The following is a 17,550-nucleotide window of genomic DNA, read 5'->3' on the forward strand; positions in this document are numbered from 1 at the left end:
AGAGTCAATGCAATTACTCTAGCTTGTTTCTGCTTTGAGGAACTGAGTGTGTTACAATTGCCACTGTCACTATTGTCCAAGGTATATCCTAAAATTATCCCAAGAAGTTCAGATGGAAAAAAAGACACAATCTGCTGATAAATGTATTCTTTTGTGTCTCTGTGAAACTCTGCACTCCTACACTATTTTGGTTCTTGTTATGCTTCTGTTGGTTCATCAGAGACCGAGAGTGAGGTAAGAGGGGGGGGAATAATCAATATCTCCTCCTAGCAGATCTCCATCATCTGTGTTATTATTGATATGAGTTTGTTGGGGCCTCTGGGAAGACCTGGCCTGTTGATCACAGCAACTGACACAGAGAGAGAACAAAAATATGGGTATGAATAAAAAAGTATGACAGAGGGACCAAAGAATTTCATAAAAATGTGGGAAATGACAAATCATAGGAAACTAAGAAAACAAAGACTTGCTCAGAAAATGAAATATATTACTCAAAATTATAAGAAAACAAAATTATAAGAAAGAAGATGGGGTTGTAATTAAGTGATCCAGAAGGAGCGTGTACAATAATTAGCAAATTTGGGTAAATCATTACTGCCCCCATGAGACTAAGGCTACGTTCACACTGCAGGTGAAAGCACATCAAATCCGACTTTTTTGACCCTATGTGACCAGCACAAATCTGATATTTTCAAATCCGACCTGGGTCACTTTCGTATGTGGTACTGAATCCGATACATATCTGATGTTTTAGAAAGCGACTGCTGTTTGAATGGTCAAGTCACATTAAATCCGTCTTTTACGTCACTGACACAAGACAGACGCCAATTATAAGCGCTGGAGAAGCGCCCGATAAGACACTGCGAACACTTCCTGGCTATCCAGTGTAGATGTTAGTGAAACTGTTGGGAAGACAATGTTGGAGAAACGTGAACATTTTATTTGTACTGTATAATCTGCAGATTCTGACAGAAATCTGCAACTATCCTTTGAAGCACCGCTCCTCTCTAAAACAGCAATAAGGATCATTATTAGGCCATATGTAAATAACAAAATAACTTTATAACTTAAAGCAAAATTGGGAAACGTAAAGTCCGAAACAAGTCTTTATATTCAGGGCCATCAGTCAAACAATACTGTTTGCTCTGGGTCTAAACAGAGCGCGCTGTGTGTGACGTCTTCTTTTGCGCATGCGGGCCGCTTTGAGGGTTCACACTACAGCGCGTTTGCTGTCACATTTTATTTGTAGTGTGAACAAGCACACACAAAAAAAAAATCAGATTTGATCAAAAAATTGGAATTGAGCATTAAGACCTGCAGTGTGAACGTAGCCAAAGTGGTCCTCATCAGCCGCCTTTCACCATTCATAATGTCAGGATAATAGTAGGATACTTTGTTGCTTTTCTTCCCTTTATTTTTAAAATTAAAGCTATATATATATATATATATATATATATATATATTTAAATATCCCAATTCTTTGATCTTTGGGCTGAAGGAAGAACAACACTCAGTGTTGTCAACAGTCTCTTTATTCCATACAATTCTCATTATTCCGTACAACACTTCGACCATAAACATCCGGACGGGAGATGTGGACAGGAGGGTGTCCGCCAGTTCTCAAAGTGTCTGACCATTTCTCACATTCTTATAGCTTCAGCCCCCCTCCAAAGTCCTAACACCTAAACATCCACTTTCTTTCTCTCTCTCAGTGAGCCTAAGTTATGACCTTGGCTTCCTGTGCAGTATGTTTTGTTCTTTCTAATCAGACAAATAAAGCCGTAATTCTCTGAAAACAGTATTTCTTATAAATCAGCAGTATAATGCATCATAAAACAATGTAATTCATTCACAATAAATCAGCACTCTAATGTAATACAAATCAGTCTAATAAATTTGATAGTTGTCACCTTCTTCTAAGTCAGGAGTATAATGCAAACTAAAACTGCATAATGATTTCACAATCTTTAATTAGGGGTATAATGTGGCATAAGATGATATAATAATCTCACAATATCTAGACTATAGGAAAAGTTGTCAAACTGTGGTTACAGTCTCGGAGGTGTGGTTAAGAGCAAAAGAAAAAGAAATCAATGTGAGACTACAATGTGGTAAATGGACTGGTTTTCTTTGCAAGTGCTTTCAATCACCCAATCACATCTTGCTCAAGGATGTTTAGCATGAAGACTGGAGCAAACAGGGATCGAACCACCAAACCTTCTGATTAGAAGGTGACGTGCTCTGCCTCCTGAGCCACAGCCACCTCTTGTGGCTGAGTGTTTTTTGTTCTAGTCTTTGGCCAGTGTAACAGTTCTCATAGTGGAAAAAGAAAAAGAATGGCACTAAAGAGAGAAAGTAAGAAAAGTTTTGTGCAGCTTGTGATTGAGAAAGGGCTAGAGAGTTCAGACTGCAACAGCACTCCCTCATGCTTTAGTCCAGAGTGTTGGTGAGCTCTCTGCTGGGGGTAACTGTCAGGCTGACAGCTGGTATAGATCCAATCTAACCCCACTCCGTCTGGCAGCTTTAGTAATTGTTCAAAAACAAGTGGCCCTGCCCAAGTAGAACAAGGTGTATGTATGTGTGTGCTGGTGGTCAGGGCCTTTGGATGCTTGCACAGAGCACATGGAGGAGCAACGGGGCGCCTGGCCTCTGGCTTCAACTGGTGCCAGGTGTTGGAAATTACCTGCTGATTTGTGCATAGGCTGCAAAAAATGTTGCTACACAAATACACAATCACACGGCTCAAAAGCCAACATAACTGCCAATAGGACTAGAAGAGTGTTACACAGCAGAAAGTTATATAAACTTATGTAAACTTTAAAAAACCATATGGTTTTTTTAAACTTTTTTTTTTGCTTATTATAATACACCTCCTTTTTGTGAATGATACCGATGCATGAAGAAAAATATATCTTATAATAAATTCAAGATTTTGTGCATCAATGCAATGTTTGCACATATTTTGTTACTAAAAATATAATCATTTAATACCTTAAGTAAAAAATGGAGAGTTACACAAATCCAAGAAGCCCAGAGGGGCACATGAAGTAGACCTGGAAGGGAAAATGTTTTAGTTTACTCTGTAGTTTACTCTGTACTCCTCTACTTGAAATAAGTCACATTGACATTTTTCTTCTTTAATGTTCTTTAAAGAAAGAAAAGCAAATCCAAAATACAATTATCAGTTTTCCTCAATTATCAGCTCAGTCTTTTCATCAGGGTAATTGTTCTTAACAGGCTCACTACAAAAGGATGGTAGGATTATCAGTGACATTTGGTTTACTATTAAATTCAGAAGAAAGTTATTGAGGGTGGGTTTTTTTTAATATGATATGAAATGATATGCATTAATTGATATTTTTTTAAAAACAAGATCTTAGAGCTTTTTTTCTGTTTGAAGTACATTAGTATAATTTTTCATGAAATTCAGAGCACCCAGCAGCATGCCAGTGCTTTTGGACACTACAAATGTATTCAGTTTGATTTTAGATAACATTTTCAAGAGGCTTTTCAAATTCCAAACACTATAAAAATGGGTAGTCAGATGATTATTTAGCATAATCAAATGTGCTTTATTACAACAGTGTATACAAACCATCATAGTAGGGTGCACAAAATCCCCTCGTCTTTTTAAATGGTACTAGAAATAATCAATAGGGCATCAAATTGATAATGTGGATAAAATCAGTAAGAGAACTTGCATAGACAGTATGACTTGTATCTATTGTGAATCCAGGGCTTACTGAAAAAAATGTAACCATTTCATTATTCTGTTCTGGGAATAGGGTATACAGGAGTACTGCAGAACAATAAAAGCAGAGGTGGCTCAAGGCTGCGTATGCAGCAAACTGGGGTCAGAAAAATACAAAAATAGGCAGTAGGTAGAAAGAGCAGGATGTTTCAGGCAAAGTACTATTAGTTTATGAGCTGAGATAATGTGGTAATTAAGAAACATCCTCCACTTTAATAGAAGGCAGTAATGTACATTAGGGCAAAGGATACAGAACACAGAATGAGTCCTTATTACAAAATCTGGTGAGTGTTGTGCTGCCATCAGCTGAGATATGCAGCACTCAGATACTTTTCCAGATGGAGGAACCAACTCAACACCTAGTTCCAACACTTTTCACCAGCAATGCGTTCAAAGAGCAGATGTCCAAGAGCTGACCAGTGCAAAAATGCCTTTTGTGCCAAGTTGCTTTTGTGATACAGAATATAGACGGGTAAGCTGCGGTCACTGACAGTCATTTCAACACACCACAAAACCAACACATTGCTGGGCATCTCAAACACTTGTAGGTCATTGGAGCCTGTGTGATCTGTCTTCTTATATGGGCTCTCTTTCATAAATCCAACAATAATCAAAATGAGTTGTTCTGCTTTCACTTCCCTTCTGTAATGTGTCTTCATTGTACCAAGTTTCAGCACACTACTACAGATAAAGAAGACACATGCTGTAAAACACCTGTATCAGTCAGACTTTCTCTCAATGGCTCTGTTTCCTTCAGTCACTCTTATCTCTTCCTCCAGGAGCTGAACAGAACTGAGTCCCTCCACCACAGTCACTTTTCTCCAAGTTAAATTAGACAGAAAATTCATATTTATACTTTAGCGATTGTGAAAGTCCCCAAACATTTCCCGTAAATTATAGTTTTTTACAATTGCTAAGCAACATTTACTGAAACCTTCCACTTGTTTTCTCAAAATTATAAACATAAAAAAAACTATTTTCAAACATTATTCACAAAATGAGTGATCCACAAAGCACTTTTATCTGTGCTCAAAACCAGTGTTTTCAAATCACACAAACACACATAGCCACTCAAAATTAGAACAAAAACAAACGCAACATCAAAAACTTAAAAACCGTCTTCACAGTATGCAGCTTCAGAAAAGAGACTCGAAAAAAAATCCCTGAAACGCATGTACCTTATTGCACAATGATTCTGAATAAATCCCAACATATTTCCTACTTTTCTGTCATTTAGCAGTTCTAAACAATCACCTAAATCTTACATTTATCTTGTTTTCACACAATAACAGAACAGTAAACTCAAACCTCATGTCAAGTGGAACTGGAACTAAAAGAAATCATAAATTATAGGTAAGGAAGGAAAACACAGAGCAACCCATAGGAGATGCACAAATGTTTTGAGCAATGCCTCAGTCACACTAGTGTATATATAGGATGGCAACCTCCTTGCAACTAGGAAAAACCTGTTGCATTGAATTTTTCACATCTGCTGACTGATTGCAAGTAGTTGGCCAAGAGGATCATGCAATTGCCTCTGGGCAACCACTTTCATTTGCAAGCTGACTGAAACTTGCGATAGGACATCAGGATGCCTCATGGTGGGCAACTTGTCTCCAAACAACTGCAGTCCAACTTAGACTGAATGCAATAATACTCTGATTATATTCCCATATAAAAAGATGTTTCTCAAGAACCCATGCTATTAAGTAATTAAGTCACTATCCTGCAGCAAATACCTCACTATTCACTAGCTGCAACCTCATTTAGGTTAGATGGCATTTCTAATATTTATTGGCAGATGGCATGAGCATAAATTGAGGCTGCAGTTTGGGAAGGCCTCAGAGGGGGACTGGCACTGTCTCCCAGGCCAGACAGATCCCCATGTACTAATGAGAAGTGAATAAATTGAAAAAAGGGAGGGGGGATGAGGCACAAAAACAAGAACAAACAGCTTGCAGTGCAGAGATCATATATGGACAGAGAACTGGAAGGGGCATGTATGAGGTGTGGTCTTGCTCCTGAAATTCAGATAAATTATCTCCAACTCATGAAGGAATTTGTGTTTTACATCTGAGAGTTTCTTGTTTGACTCTGAATGTAAGTAGTTGATGTAAATTTCTGTGTATGAATACAACAGATTTTCGACAGATGGCAACAGACTTGTGATTTTCATTGACTTATCAAAGTTAATCACTGTATTATCAGAAACAGATTGCATGCAATTGCTACTTTGACCCCATTCAATCAGAGACTGATGACAGACGGACTCTGTTTTATTGCTGGCTTGATGTACCAAGATGGCAACTGATTACAATTGGTCAGAGACTTGAGCACTGCCTTCAGCACTGGGTCATGTGACACAACTGAATGTAATTAATACAGGTGATGACAATTAGCTGACAGTTAACTGAGGTAAAGAGTGAAACTAGACGTAGATTTCAGAAAACAAACCTTCAAAGTAAAACAGGAAGTAAAAGACAGGGGAAGTGAAAGATGAAGGAAGAGACAAGAAAACAGAGAGTAAATTAAAACAACTACAAAGAATAAAAACCAAAACATGAACAATTGACAGTTAATTTTAATACTAACAACTGCTTTGATGCATACTCACCACATTCAGAACACTTGGAATCTGGACTTCCTGGAAAGGGAGGAACGCTGGTTTGAGCTGGGAGTCAAGGAGGCCATTTATGTGAAAAGGGAAAGACCATCTTTGAACCAAGGAGGCAGCCTAGAGCTACACGTTTTACCAGCTTACAATGCTATGCTTGCAGCTATTCCCCTGTATGTCACTGATACTTATGGCCATTGATCAGTGCTCATGGTAATTTGCATATTAATGATCATGAAACTGTCCTCATGGCCCATTGTTAGTCAACTGTGCTAGTTTCTTCACTATGCAAATTTACTGTTTATAAGGTTGTGGAAACCTGCAGTCAGCTGAGACTAAAGAAGTCACTTGGATGAGTGACAAAACGCTTCTCCCACTCAAAACGTAAGGTCTCGATGATCAGAAACGACTTTCTCGGGTTGTTTTGTATCCATGTAATACCACAACATAATGATAAAATAATAGTAATAAAAACATGTCTTTTCAAGACTAAAATACATGCAAGCTACACATTTCACCTTAATTAACCTTGATGTGTCCCATCTTTGATGAAGGACGTGTCATTGGAAAAGAAAAACCAGCAAGGCAAAAAAGCAAACAGACAAAGACAACCAAAGCATTTGCAAGATACTGTCTGTCTACTTCATTTCACAGTTCCACTGAGCTACACTGGCAGCATCATTTCTATTTTGTTTGGTCATGCTGATAGTACTGTAGGATACTGCGTGATATAAAAAAAAAACCAAAAAACCCCCACCACTGCTGGCTTATCCCTCTGTGCCCATGGAGCCACCGAGCAGATGGAACCACAATGGGACGCTCAAATAAATCTTACATGCTAGTCTTTCAGGTTCATGAGGCACAATCAGGCTGAAGTGTGAACTTAGCATAAGGGTTGATAGACAAGGCGAAGGAGGAAGAGCAAGATTAGGAATAGTTATTATAAATAATAGTGAAGTAACTATAATAGATGTCTTGTTCTTAAAGTGACTAACTATGGGAGAGAAACATGAAAATAAAACTTATAAAAAAATTAGACACTAAAAAATTCTTAACACTACTGTCAGTTTAGGTTTGATATCATTAGCCATCTCTGGGGCCAAACTTTCCTTCCCAAAATCAAATTTCCATTGAGAGTTGAAAACAGTCCAAATTCTTTCAGCCCCAATAAAATCATCAATGTGGATGTCCCCCAAAGTATTATAATGAAGTTTAATGTCCAGGCATCAATGAAACAGAGGCTTTAAAGGTTTAATGGAAATAAAAGTTAACAGGAAGTTAACCTTTGGCTAGTTCCTATCTAAAGATAGTAGCATATACCATACCCTCACTTAAACATTTCTAAAACCAAAAATTCAAACATACAGCTCTGCTGGTGTTTTGGACATAAACACAAATGCAAAACTAAATAGCAGCAACATTTGAAAGGTTAGTGAAGTTTGGCTAGCTGACATTTATTAATGTGCTACCTGGTGGCTAACTAGAGAGCTATGGCTAGGTTAACATACACACATTAGCACAGAAGATAGAGGATGAGGGTTAAAATTTTCCTCTAAAAAAAAAATAATTTCAAGGGGTGGGCAGAGAATCACAAATCGTATGGCAGAAAGAATACTGCAAAAACAGGCCAAACTTGAGATGATCAGATGCACAAAATGAGGTTAATCATCAATATGCAGCTGCATGGTTTGGATTACTTTGGCTGAGAGCTATTCTTTTCTTAAGCCAAGAATGACCGCTGAATATTTTTAATGATAATAAAAATATCCATCCATCCATTCGCTACCGCTTTTCCTTTTCAGGGTCGTGGGGGGCGCTGGAGCCAATCCCAGCTGTCGTAGGGCGAGAGGCGGGGTACACCCTGGACAGGTCGCCAGTCTGTCACAGGGCTAACACACAAGGACAGACAACCATTCATACTCACATTCACAATGTGACAATTTGGATTATCCAATTAACCTATCCCCACAAACTGCATGTCTTTGGACGGTGGGAGGAAGCCGGAATACCCGGAGGGAACCCACGCAAACACGGGGAGAACATGCAAACTCCACACAGAAAGACCCCGGCCTGATGGTGGAATTGAACCCAGGACCTTCTTGCTGTGCGGCAACAGTGCTAACCACCGTGCCACCGTGCTGGCCCATTATAAAAATAATGGATTGCATTTATATAGCGCTTTTCTAGACACTCAAAACGCATTACAATTCCACTATTCAATCACTCTCACACACTGGTGGAGGCAAACCACATGTGTGTGTGTGTGTGTGTGTGTATATATATATATATATATATATATATATATATATATATATATATATAGCAATAATCCCAGCAAGAATTATTCCAAGTAATCAGGAATAATCCTTAAATGGGTCAAGTAAAAGAAAAGATGATCTTTTACACTCTATATTTTAGTCAATTGAATCAATTTTAGATTTGGTGTACTATAATCTAATGATATCTACTAAAAAGAAGAATTTAGTTGTCTAAATTATGTCTGAAAATAAATAACGTATTAACAAAAGACTATGACTGAAACAAGAATCAAAATTTGCTGTCAAATTTAACACTGATACCACAGAAGGAGCAACAGAGTAAACATTTTCACAAATGGGTTCATTGAAGGTTTCTTTTGAATTAGCATTTCAGAAACATCCTCCAAGGAAACTGGGTGAAAAGAGTCCATGGTGTGGGATCATGACTAAAGGCACTATCAAATGGAATTATAGGTTCTCTAATATAATTAACTTAATTTAAGATGAATAACAATAAATAAATTATATTTATTCTGTTTCACCAACCTGTCTCTGGTATGGGTCAAGGCAGATATGCTCTTTCATATCACAGGCTACATTTATGGCCCCCAGGGCAGCAGGGAAAATATTCCAAAACAAAGTGAACCAACCCATAGGGCTTTTATCTATCCATCTATCCTGAGATCTCTGTGTGTGAACTTTTGACTCTGTGTTACCACCTGGGGAATTCTATGTAATTGGGTTCCAGCAGTGATTATTGAGTCAGTGAACTGAATGCCTACGCTTTCTAAATGAGCACATGTAAAGAGAGTTCAGTGTAGAGTTTTTAACAAAAAGTTCTCTTTAAAAGAACCAAACTTCATCCTGTCTGAGTTGTAGAAAAGAATGGTGAAAACACAAAGAGAATTCAGATTTTTTTTTTCATTTTGATGACATTTAAAAGAAAACTAATTTCTCTTTCTGAGCCACTTCAAATTTAATGAGGCCCTCATGCCAGTGTTTTAGCTTCCACACCTCCCAGTATGCAACAGTCCATTTTACATGCAATCTGTAAAAGTAGGACATTTCCCTTCCATTTAAAATAAAAGCTGCACCGACACATTTCAACTTTTACTTTGAAGGTCAAGTAAAATGCAAGCCTTGCATCACACTGTTCACACTTTCACTGCTACTTGTTGAGAAATTGGCAAGTAGTTTTAGACAAATTTACTTTCTCCATGCAAATGACACGCAACTGTAACTAACTCCTAGAAAGGAGGGTTTAGACGTAGCACCGTATCGTTCTATAGGAAGACCATTGGGGGGGGGGGGGAGAGAGAGAGAGAGAGAGAGAGAGAGAGAGAGAGAGAGAGATATATATATATATATATATATATATATATATATATATATATATATATATCGTGGCTCAAGAGTTGGGCGTTCGCCTTGTAATCGGAAGGTTGCCGGTTCGAGCCCCGGCTTGGACAGTCTTGGTCGTTGTGTCCTTGGGCAAGACACTTCACCCGTTGCCTACTGGTGGTGGTCAGAGGGCCCGGTGGCGCCAGTGTCCGGCAGCCTCGCCTCTGTCAGTGCGCCCCAGGGTGGCTGTGGCTACAATGTAGCTTGCCATCACCAGTGTGTGTGTGAATGGGTGGATGACTGGATATGTAAAGTGCTTTGGGGTCCTTAGGGACTAGTAAAGCGTTATATAAATACAGGCCATTTACCATTTACACACACACACACACACACACACACACACATACATATATACATACACACACATAGATATAAGGAGGTTCAGTTTTATTGCCAGATATTATCATGTTTCTCACTGCCGTTGCATGTCATCTGTCAAAAGCGTGCTTGATACTTGCAAGAGGTTACACAAATTGAGTCTTTTGTGTTTGTAGTGCTCAGGTTTTACTTAAACCTAAATAATCCACAGAAGTTCTGGAAAATCATTATGTCTCTTTCAGTGAGTAAAAGCTCCCACGCTCTACCCACCTATGTTTTTAAGGATTCTGTTCCTGTTTATGATAGGAAGGAGATTATGAATTGTTTTAACAAGCACTTTATATCTTCTGGCTCTTTGTTTGACTCTCTGAACCCAGTCTCTGTAAAATCTGGCACAAACCTTCCGGTGTACACTGGTCAGCCATTTAACTTTGTTCCTTTCTCTGTGCGGGAGGTCTGTAAAGCTCTTAAACTGTTAGATCCTAGAAAATCTCCAGGGCCAGACTTACTAGATCCTTACTTCTTGAAACTGGCAGCTGATTTTGTAGCAGAGCCTCTCACAACACTTTTCAACCTCACACTGGACATGAATAAAATTCCCTCAGTATGGAAATCAGCTTTTGTTGTTCCTCTATTAAAAGGGGGCGACCCAGCAGTGTTAACTAATTACAGACCAATATCTAATCTATCTGTGCTGGCCAAAGTTCTTGAAGCTCTTGTGTGTGAGCAGTTAAAGGAGTTTTTGCACATCAATGCCATTTTATCTGAATATCAATCAGGCTTTAGGAAGAATCACAGTACTATCACAGCTGCAATTAGAGTGGTAAATGATATTACTATTGCACTTGATAAAAAACAACACTGTGCATCCCTTTTTATTGATTTGTCAAAAGCATTTGACACTGTTGATCATTGTATTTTAAAACTTAGACTCTTCCAGTCAGGACTCTCTGAGAGAGCAGTGGCATGGTTCTCAAACTACCTCAGTAACAGGACTCAGTGCATTAAATCTGACGGTCTATGTTCTGACTTTGTTACAGTGCACAGCGGAGTGCCACAGGGTTCTGTATTAGGTCCCCTTCTATTTATCATTTACGTAAACAATCTTAGTCTACATGTGCCAGATGCAAACTTGCACTTCTATGCTGATGATACAGTTATTTACAGCTGTGGTTCAACTCTTGTCCAAGCCATCGACTCCTTGCAGAAAGCCTTTTCTGCTGTCCAGCACTCATTACATCAGCTTAAACTTATTCTCAACGCAGACAAAACAAAGCTCATGTTGTTTTCTAAATCAAGGAGATGAGCCCAAACAATCCCATCAGTAACCACTCTTGAAGGTAATAAAATAGAGTTGGTTCACACCTATAAATATCTGGGAATCTTAATTGATGACTCGCTTACCTTCAAACCACATGTAGAGAATCTTGTGAAAAACCTGAAGTTAAAACTGAGATTTTATTTTCAAAATAAGTTGTGTTTCTCTTTTAATACAAAGAAGCGGCTTGTTGCTGCAACATTCTTGCCTGTGCTGGATTATGGTGATATTCTATATATGAATGCTTCTGCTCAATGTCTTCGAATGGTTGATTCTGTGTATCATGCTTGTCTGAGGTTCATCACTAACTGTAAATTTCAGACTCACCACTGTGAGTTATACTCTCAGGTAGGATGGCCTGCTTTGGTAAGTCGGAGGAACTCTCATTTATACAGTTTTATATATAAGGCGATACTTGGGTTGCTGCCTTCTTATATATGTTCCCTGCTTGTAATGAAACATGCTGGTCGGTATTCTCTTCGTCCGCATGGTTACTTGTTGCTTTCTGTTCCATTTGCCCGAACTGAACTTGGTAAAAGAGCTTTTGTCCATTTAGCACCCTCGGCCTGGAACAAACTGCAGAAGGAATGGAAAATGACTGAATTCATTTCATTAAGTGCTTTTAAATCTAAACTACGAATCCTTGAGGCCAAGTCCATAACATGCAACTGTTTCAATTAGATTGATTGTCATTTTAACTGACTTTTTATTTTATTTGAATTTTATTTGTATTCTTTCACTTATTGTTGCATGTGTGTTGTTGCTGCCTGTGTTTGAGTAATTTCTGTAACTGTGAGACATCTGCTGCTGCCTATCTTGGCCAGGTCTCCCTTGAAAAAGAGGTTTTTAATCTCAATGGGATCTTCCTGGTTAAATAAAGGTTAATAAATAAATAAATAAATACTTATTTGTCATTGCATGGACATGAATGTGGTCAATCAGAGCTTCTCAAATGTGACTTAAAATAGATCTTGCACTTTTCCCCTCATCCTCTTCTTATTGTCATCCCCCCCTCTTACACTCCTTTTCCTCCTCTGTTTCTAAGAATATTCCCATCCTTTGTTAGAATCAGTCTTCTCCTCACCCCTGCTGTTTGTGTGCCCTGAACTGGCTCATATAATTGTTTCATCGCATCATTTGCAACAAGTCTGAACAATTTTGCTCTGTTTTATGCAAGCAATGACATGTGTGCTGTAATTATGTTTAACTTGTGCCATCTGTGGTTACCATTATGCATTTCGGTGAAAGTGTGTTTAACTGAGTGTGAATGTGTTTAGAGGTTTGCAAAAACAACAAATGACATTTGCAAATTGTATCAAATTAGGTCAAAATTGTTTAAGGGTTTGACATAAGATCAATTCAAATAAATAGATTTAGGATGCTGAATGGCATTTGGTGTTTTAGAAAATCTGAAAAAAATGTATTTTAACAAACACTTTTAGTTAGTTGATGCTGTAAAACTGCTTTGATTTGCATGTTTTTGAGACAAGTATGCTTGTAATGTTAAAACAGGAAATACTGTTGCTTAACAGTATTTTAACCGCATAATGAGATGTTTCTGGATATTTTTAATAAACTTGAGCTCAGTGGTAGATGGCAGACATAGGTAGACTGGTGGAATAAAGCCACAAAATCCCACAGGAAATAGTGAGCACCACCTTAAAGACAGAGTTTTTTCCTTGTTGTGATCAGAAATGCAGCAGACTGGATATTTTTCAGAGATCACTGTAGCGTGAAAGGACATAAAAGACCAGCTATATATAAAAGAAAATTCTTAGCTATAGTGAGTCTGCTGAAGCAGCATGGTCTGAAATGTACAATATTGTGTGGTGGATTTGGTTTGTGGCAAAAGTCATCTACAATAGCAGATAAAGAAGTCATATGGGAGACAATGAGATACCAGAGAAAAATAGGACTGGTATCTTTGTTTAAAGATATCTGGAGCTATAAGCACATGAATATGGTAGGCAGTGTTTTCAGATATACTGGTTTGATTACATGTTAATACTGTGTAATCGCAGAATATATCTGTGGTCTGATATTTCAGTTACATTGTATTCAAAACCATTGCTTCATGTTAATTAGGGCCACGGTTCATGTTGTTTGAGTGCACGGAACAGCAACTTGCCAAGTTTGTCCTTTAATACGTCACCCATCTGTAAATTATTGACAGCTGACAGCTAATAATTAAGCTTTATATTTCCTGTCAGAATTTGGTTTGAAACCGCTGAGTATGCTTTTTCAATCAGCAGGTCAGCCTCCAATTAGCTCGTTGTTGAGGCTAATAGTGACTTTGGAAATTATTGAGTTTTGTGCGAACAGGCCGGAAGATAAAGTGCAGGGTTGTGTTTGATAACTCAAAAAGGGGGCTTTTCTGGGATACTGCAACATATTAACTGAGCTTGCTGTTTGTGTCACAGGCATATCTCAGTGAAATACTGGTGAAGGAATGTACTCATTTGATAAAACCACTGACAAATGCACACTTTCAGTCAGCATTTTCAGATTAGATGGGAAGCGAGTGGTGCTGCTTGCCAAATGGTCTTGTATATCTGTACCAATATAAGGTATCTTCTACCATAATCATATATGGTTGGGTTGTATATCACTTAAGTCTGTGGATCTGATATTGGAGAAGGATTTCTTTTTTAATGAAATCATAAAAAATACTTGCGGCCAGCAGTGCTACGCCTCAGCTTACTAGTACACTTACCTATTGGATCAATTTCAAAATACACACATCACAGGATTTTCAGAAAACTTGACTTCAGACCTATTATTATTTTTTACCGTTTTTATCGTTAACTCTGTTTCCCTGGGTCTTTTTCCATGTGTTATGAATAAATCTTCTTTTTTTGGTACCGGTACTGGTTTTATTTTATTGTATTTATCCGTGACACCTTTAAGGCCGGTCCGTGAAAACCGTGGCGCAAAAAAAATTGGGGACCGCTGCTTTAGGTCAAGGTCACTTAGACTAAAATTCAAGATTTTTAGTACATGTACCTATGGTTTCAATTTGAACATCCTTTGTACCCTCATTCTCAAGTTACTGCATTCAGAAACCTGGATGTCCATGCCGCCCACCCACCTGGCGGGGAGACAACAATTCCACATCAGCCTTTTACAGCTGAAGGGTAACAATTTAAAACGGTGTGAAGGTGGAAAAAAGAAATAAATAAGTAAAAATACACCATTCTTTGTGCTTTGTAACTAATTTCAACTTCAAAGTCTTCATGACAGTAAATGTGTACATCTGTGTCACCAAGAGCTTTGCAGTCACCACCATAAGACGCAGACAAACATGGCCACAGGCTAGTGGTGCTTCTTGTCAGTGAATAAATTCCAAAAATGAACAGATGTTCCCAGCTTCCCTGCTCACACTGCAGAACAGATAGCACAATTCGTAAAGGAAATAAATGAACATGTTTAATGTACATCTTCGCTAGGGACTGCCGTTATGCACTGGATGTCTTCTCCCTGAAGCCCATTACATCCGCACAGACATATATTACTTAGTTTGAGGACACACATTAGTCATGTCCACAAGATGGTTTTAAGTGTGAAAATTGGATTCACGTTAAATGGGACATGAGAAAGAGGCAACAGGGAGAAATGGCACTCGTCCAAACACTGATATTGGACACATACCATTGACTGTGTTGCACTGCAGTAACAGGAGCGTCAGAAATGCTCACTGTAGACAGCTTCATATCTCAAGTGGAGTATGCTCTCTGCCCTATTTGGTCTTCTTTTGTTGGCCTAAAAAAGAAGAAAAGCATGCTAAAGAATGAAATAGAAAGCCTGCTTGGGGACAAAGTAAAAATCAACATTCACTCAATGATTTAACATGGCAGATGCCCTAAAACAAGGGGAGATCGTTTGCAAGAAATACAGGTATCTTGTGTATGTATAAAGCACTTTCTAGCAGAACATTTTTTTATGATGTATGCCCATGAATAAAACATTACAACAGTTACAACCTTCCTCCTAAGGCTGGTTCACCTACTCAGATAAAAAAGTCAGATTTGTTATGTAACTTGAACAAGGTTACATACCCCCAGATCCTCGTTTAGACAGCCTACAGAATGACATCAACGCTGAAGCATTTTTCAAAAATAAAATTAAATGTCTATCAATTCTGACATTTAGACACTGTATGGATTAGTGCAGGTTGATTTGATTTGTGACATACATTTCACCACACTGCATGATTAAACATGTTCTCCCAAGAAAGCCTTGGAGGTGCTTTCAAGCTTCAGTAATCAATATTTTTATATTAACCACAGATCAAATAATGTGAAAGGTGTCGCTTGTAGTGATAAACCCGACCCACTCAGCAATTTTGCACACCTCGGTTGCATTAGTAGTGCCCTTCAGCTCATTGTTCTGGGTTTTACAGCCTGTAAGTTTTTAGTCGGGTGTCAGCACTCTCATTAGAGTTTTTTCAGCATAAAAAGCTCTTTGGAGTCGACCCGGCATCCGATGGCAGACAGATAAATTTATAATGAAACATTTAAATGCTCAAGAGCCACATAAAAACTTGACTTGTGCTAGTGTTATGCTAATTCAAGTTAGATGCTTATATTTTCTATGAGTTTGTGAGGTTCCGCTAATATAAACTAGTTTCTTTTATGTAAAAATGTTTAAAAAGTCACGAAGACCAAGAAACAAATGTGAAAAAGTGACTTTTCACAGGACAACTAAGTACACTTATGCTGCCTCCACAGAAATGTAGAGGATAAGTAGCAGCCAGCTGCTGCTAATCAAATGCATTTGATTAAGTGACCATCAGCAAGTTTGAGCACCTCTATAAAAACAGACTTTTTGGCAGTTTGCTGGTCTGGAGCATTCAGCTGTGTGTTAACACAATATCACAAGAAGTCTTTGCTGCTTGAACACTTTTATTTGTAATATATCATATTTATAATATGAAGAATTAGCTTATATGACTTTACCAAACTTCAACCAAAGCATAGGCAACTAAAGTATGTCTCATTAATCTGATTTAGCTTACTGAAAGCTCTTACCACACTACCAGACATAGGCAGTGTGTTATGCAGAGCAATACAGGCTTTGTTTATGTGGGTTATAATGTAATATTATTACAAAATAAATAATACAAAAAAAGGAAAAACAGTCAATTTTCCAAGGGGCCTCCTGCCATTACACACATTTTTGACAGAAAAGGATTCACTTCCTTCTTCAGATATCAGTGGAGCTGGTTCAGTGTCAGGAGTCACCTGCTAATCGGAAGGATGATACAGTCTGCATACCAAATATTCTGGGGCATCTTAGGGCAAGATACTAACCACAAGTTGCTCTCCAGTACATCCATCTGAGTATGAATGCGTGTGAATGTAAGATAAAAAGCACTTCAGAATCAGAAAGGGTTTTATTACCAAATGTTGAGCAGGTTACAACATTAGGAAATTGCTGCGGTACTTAGTGCAAAACATACTGTCAGACAACGCTTAATAAACATAAAAATTTAAATTAAAAGTGCTAAGTAGATAGATATATACATGAATGCAGGTGGTGAGCAGTGCAAAAATGGAATGATTGCAGTGGACACAGTGTAAGGTCATGTGTTTGTGGTGCGAACAGTCATATGGTTATTGTTCATGTGTCCAACAGCAGAGGGCAAGAAACTGTTCTTATGGCGAGAGGTTCTGGTGCGAATGGACTGGAGCCTCCTGCCTGAGGGGACCAGGTCAAACAGACTGTGTCCAGGGTGAGAAGGGTCAGCTGTGATCCGAGCTGCACGCCCCAGTGTCCTGGAGGTGTACAGGTCCTGCAGAGATGGGAGTCTGTAGCCAATCACCTTCTCAGCAGAGCGCACAACACCCTGCAGTCTCTGTTTGACCCTGATAGTGGCTCCAGCGTACCACAC

The sequence above is a fragment of the Copadichromis virginalis genome, linkage group LG15, assembly GCF_057382275.1.
Source record: "Copadichromis virginalis isolate Kocher_CV1m ecotype Utaka linkage group LG15, C_Virginalis_male_GT1.1, whole genome shotgun sequence".
Lineage (NCBI taxonomy): Eukaryota > Metazoa > Chordata > Actinopteri > Cichliformes > Cichlidae > Copadichromis > Copadichromis virginalis.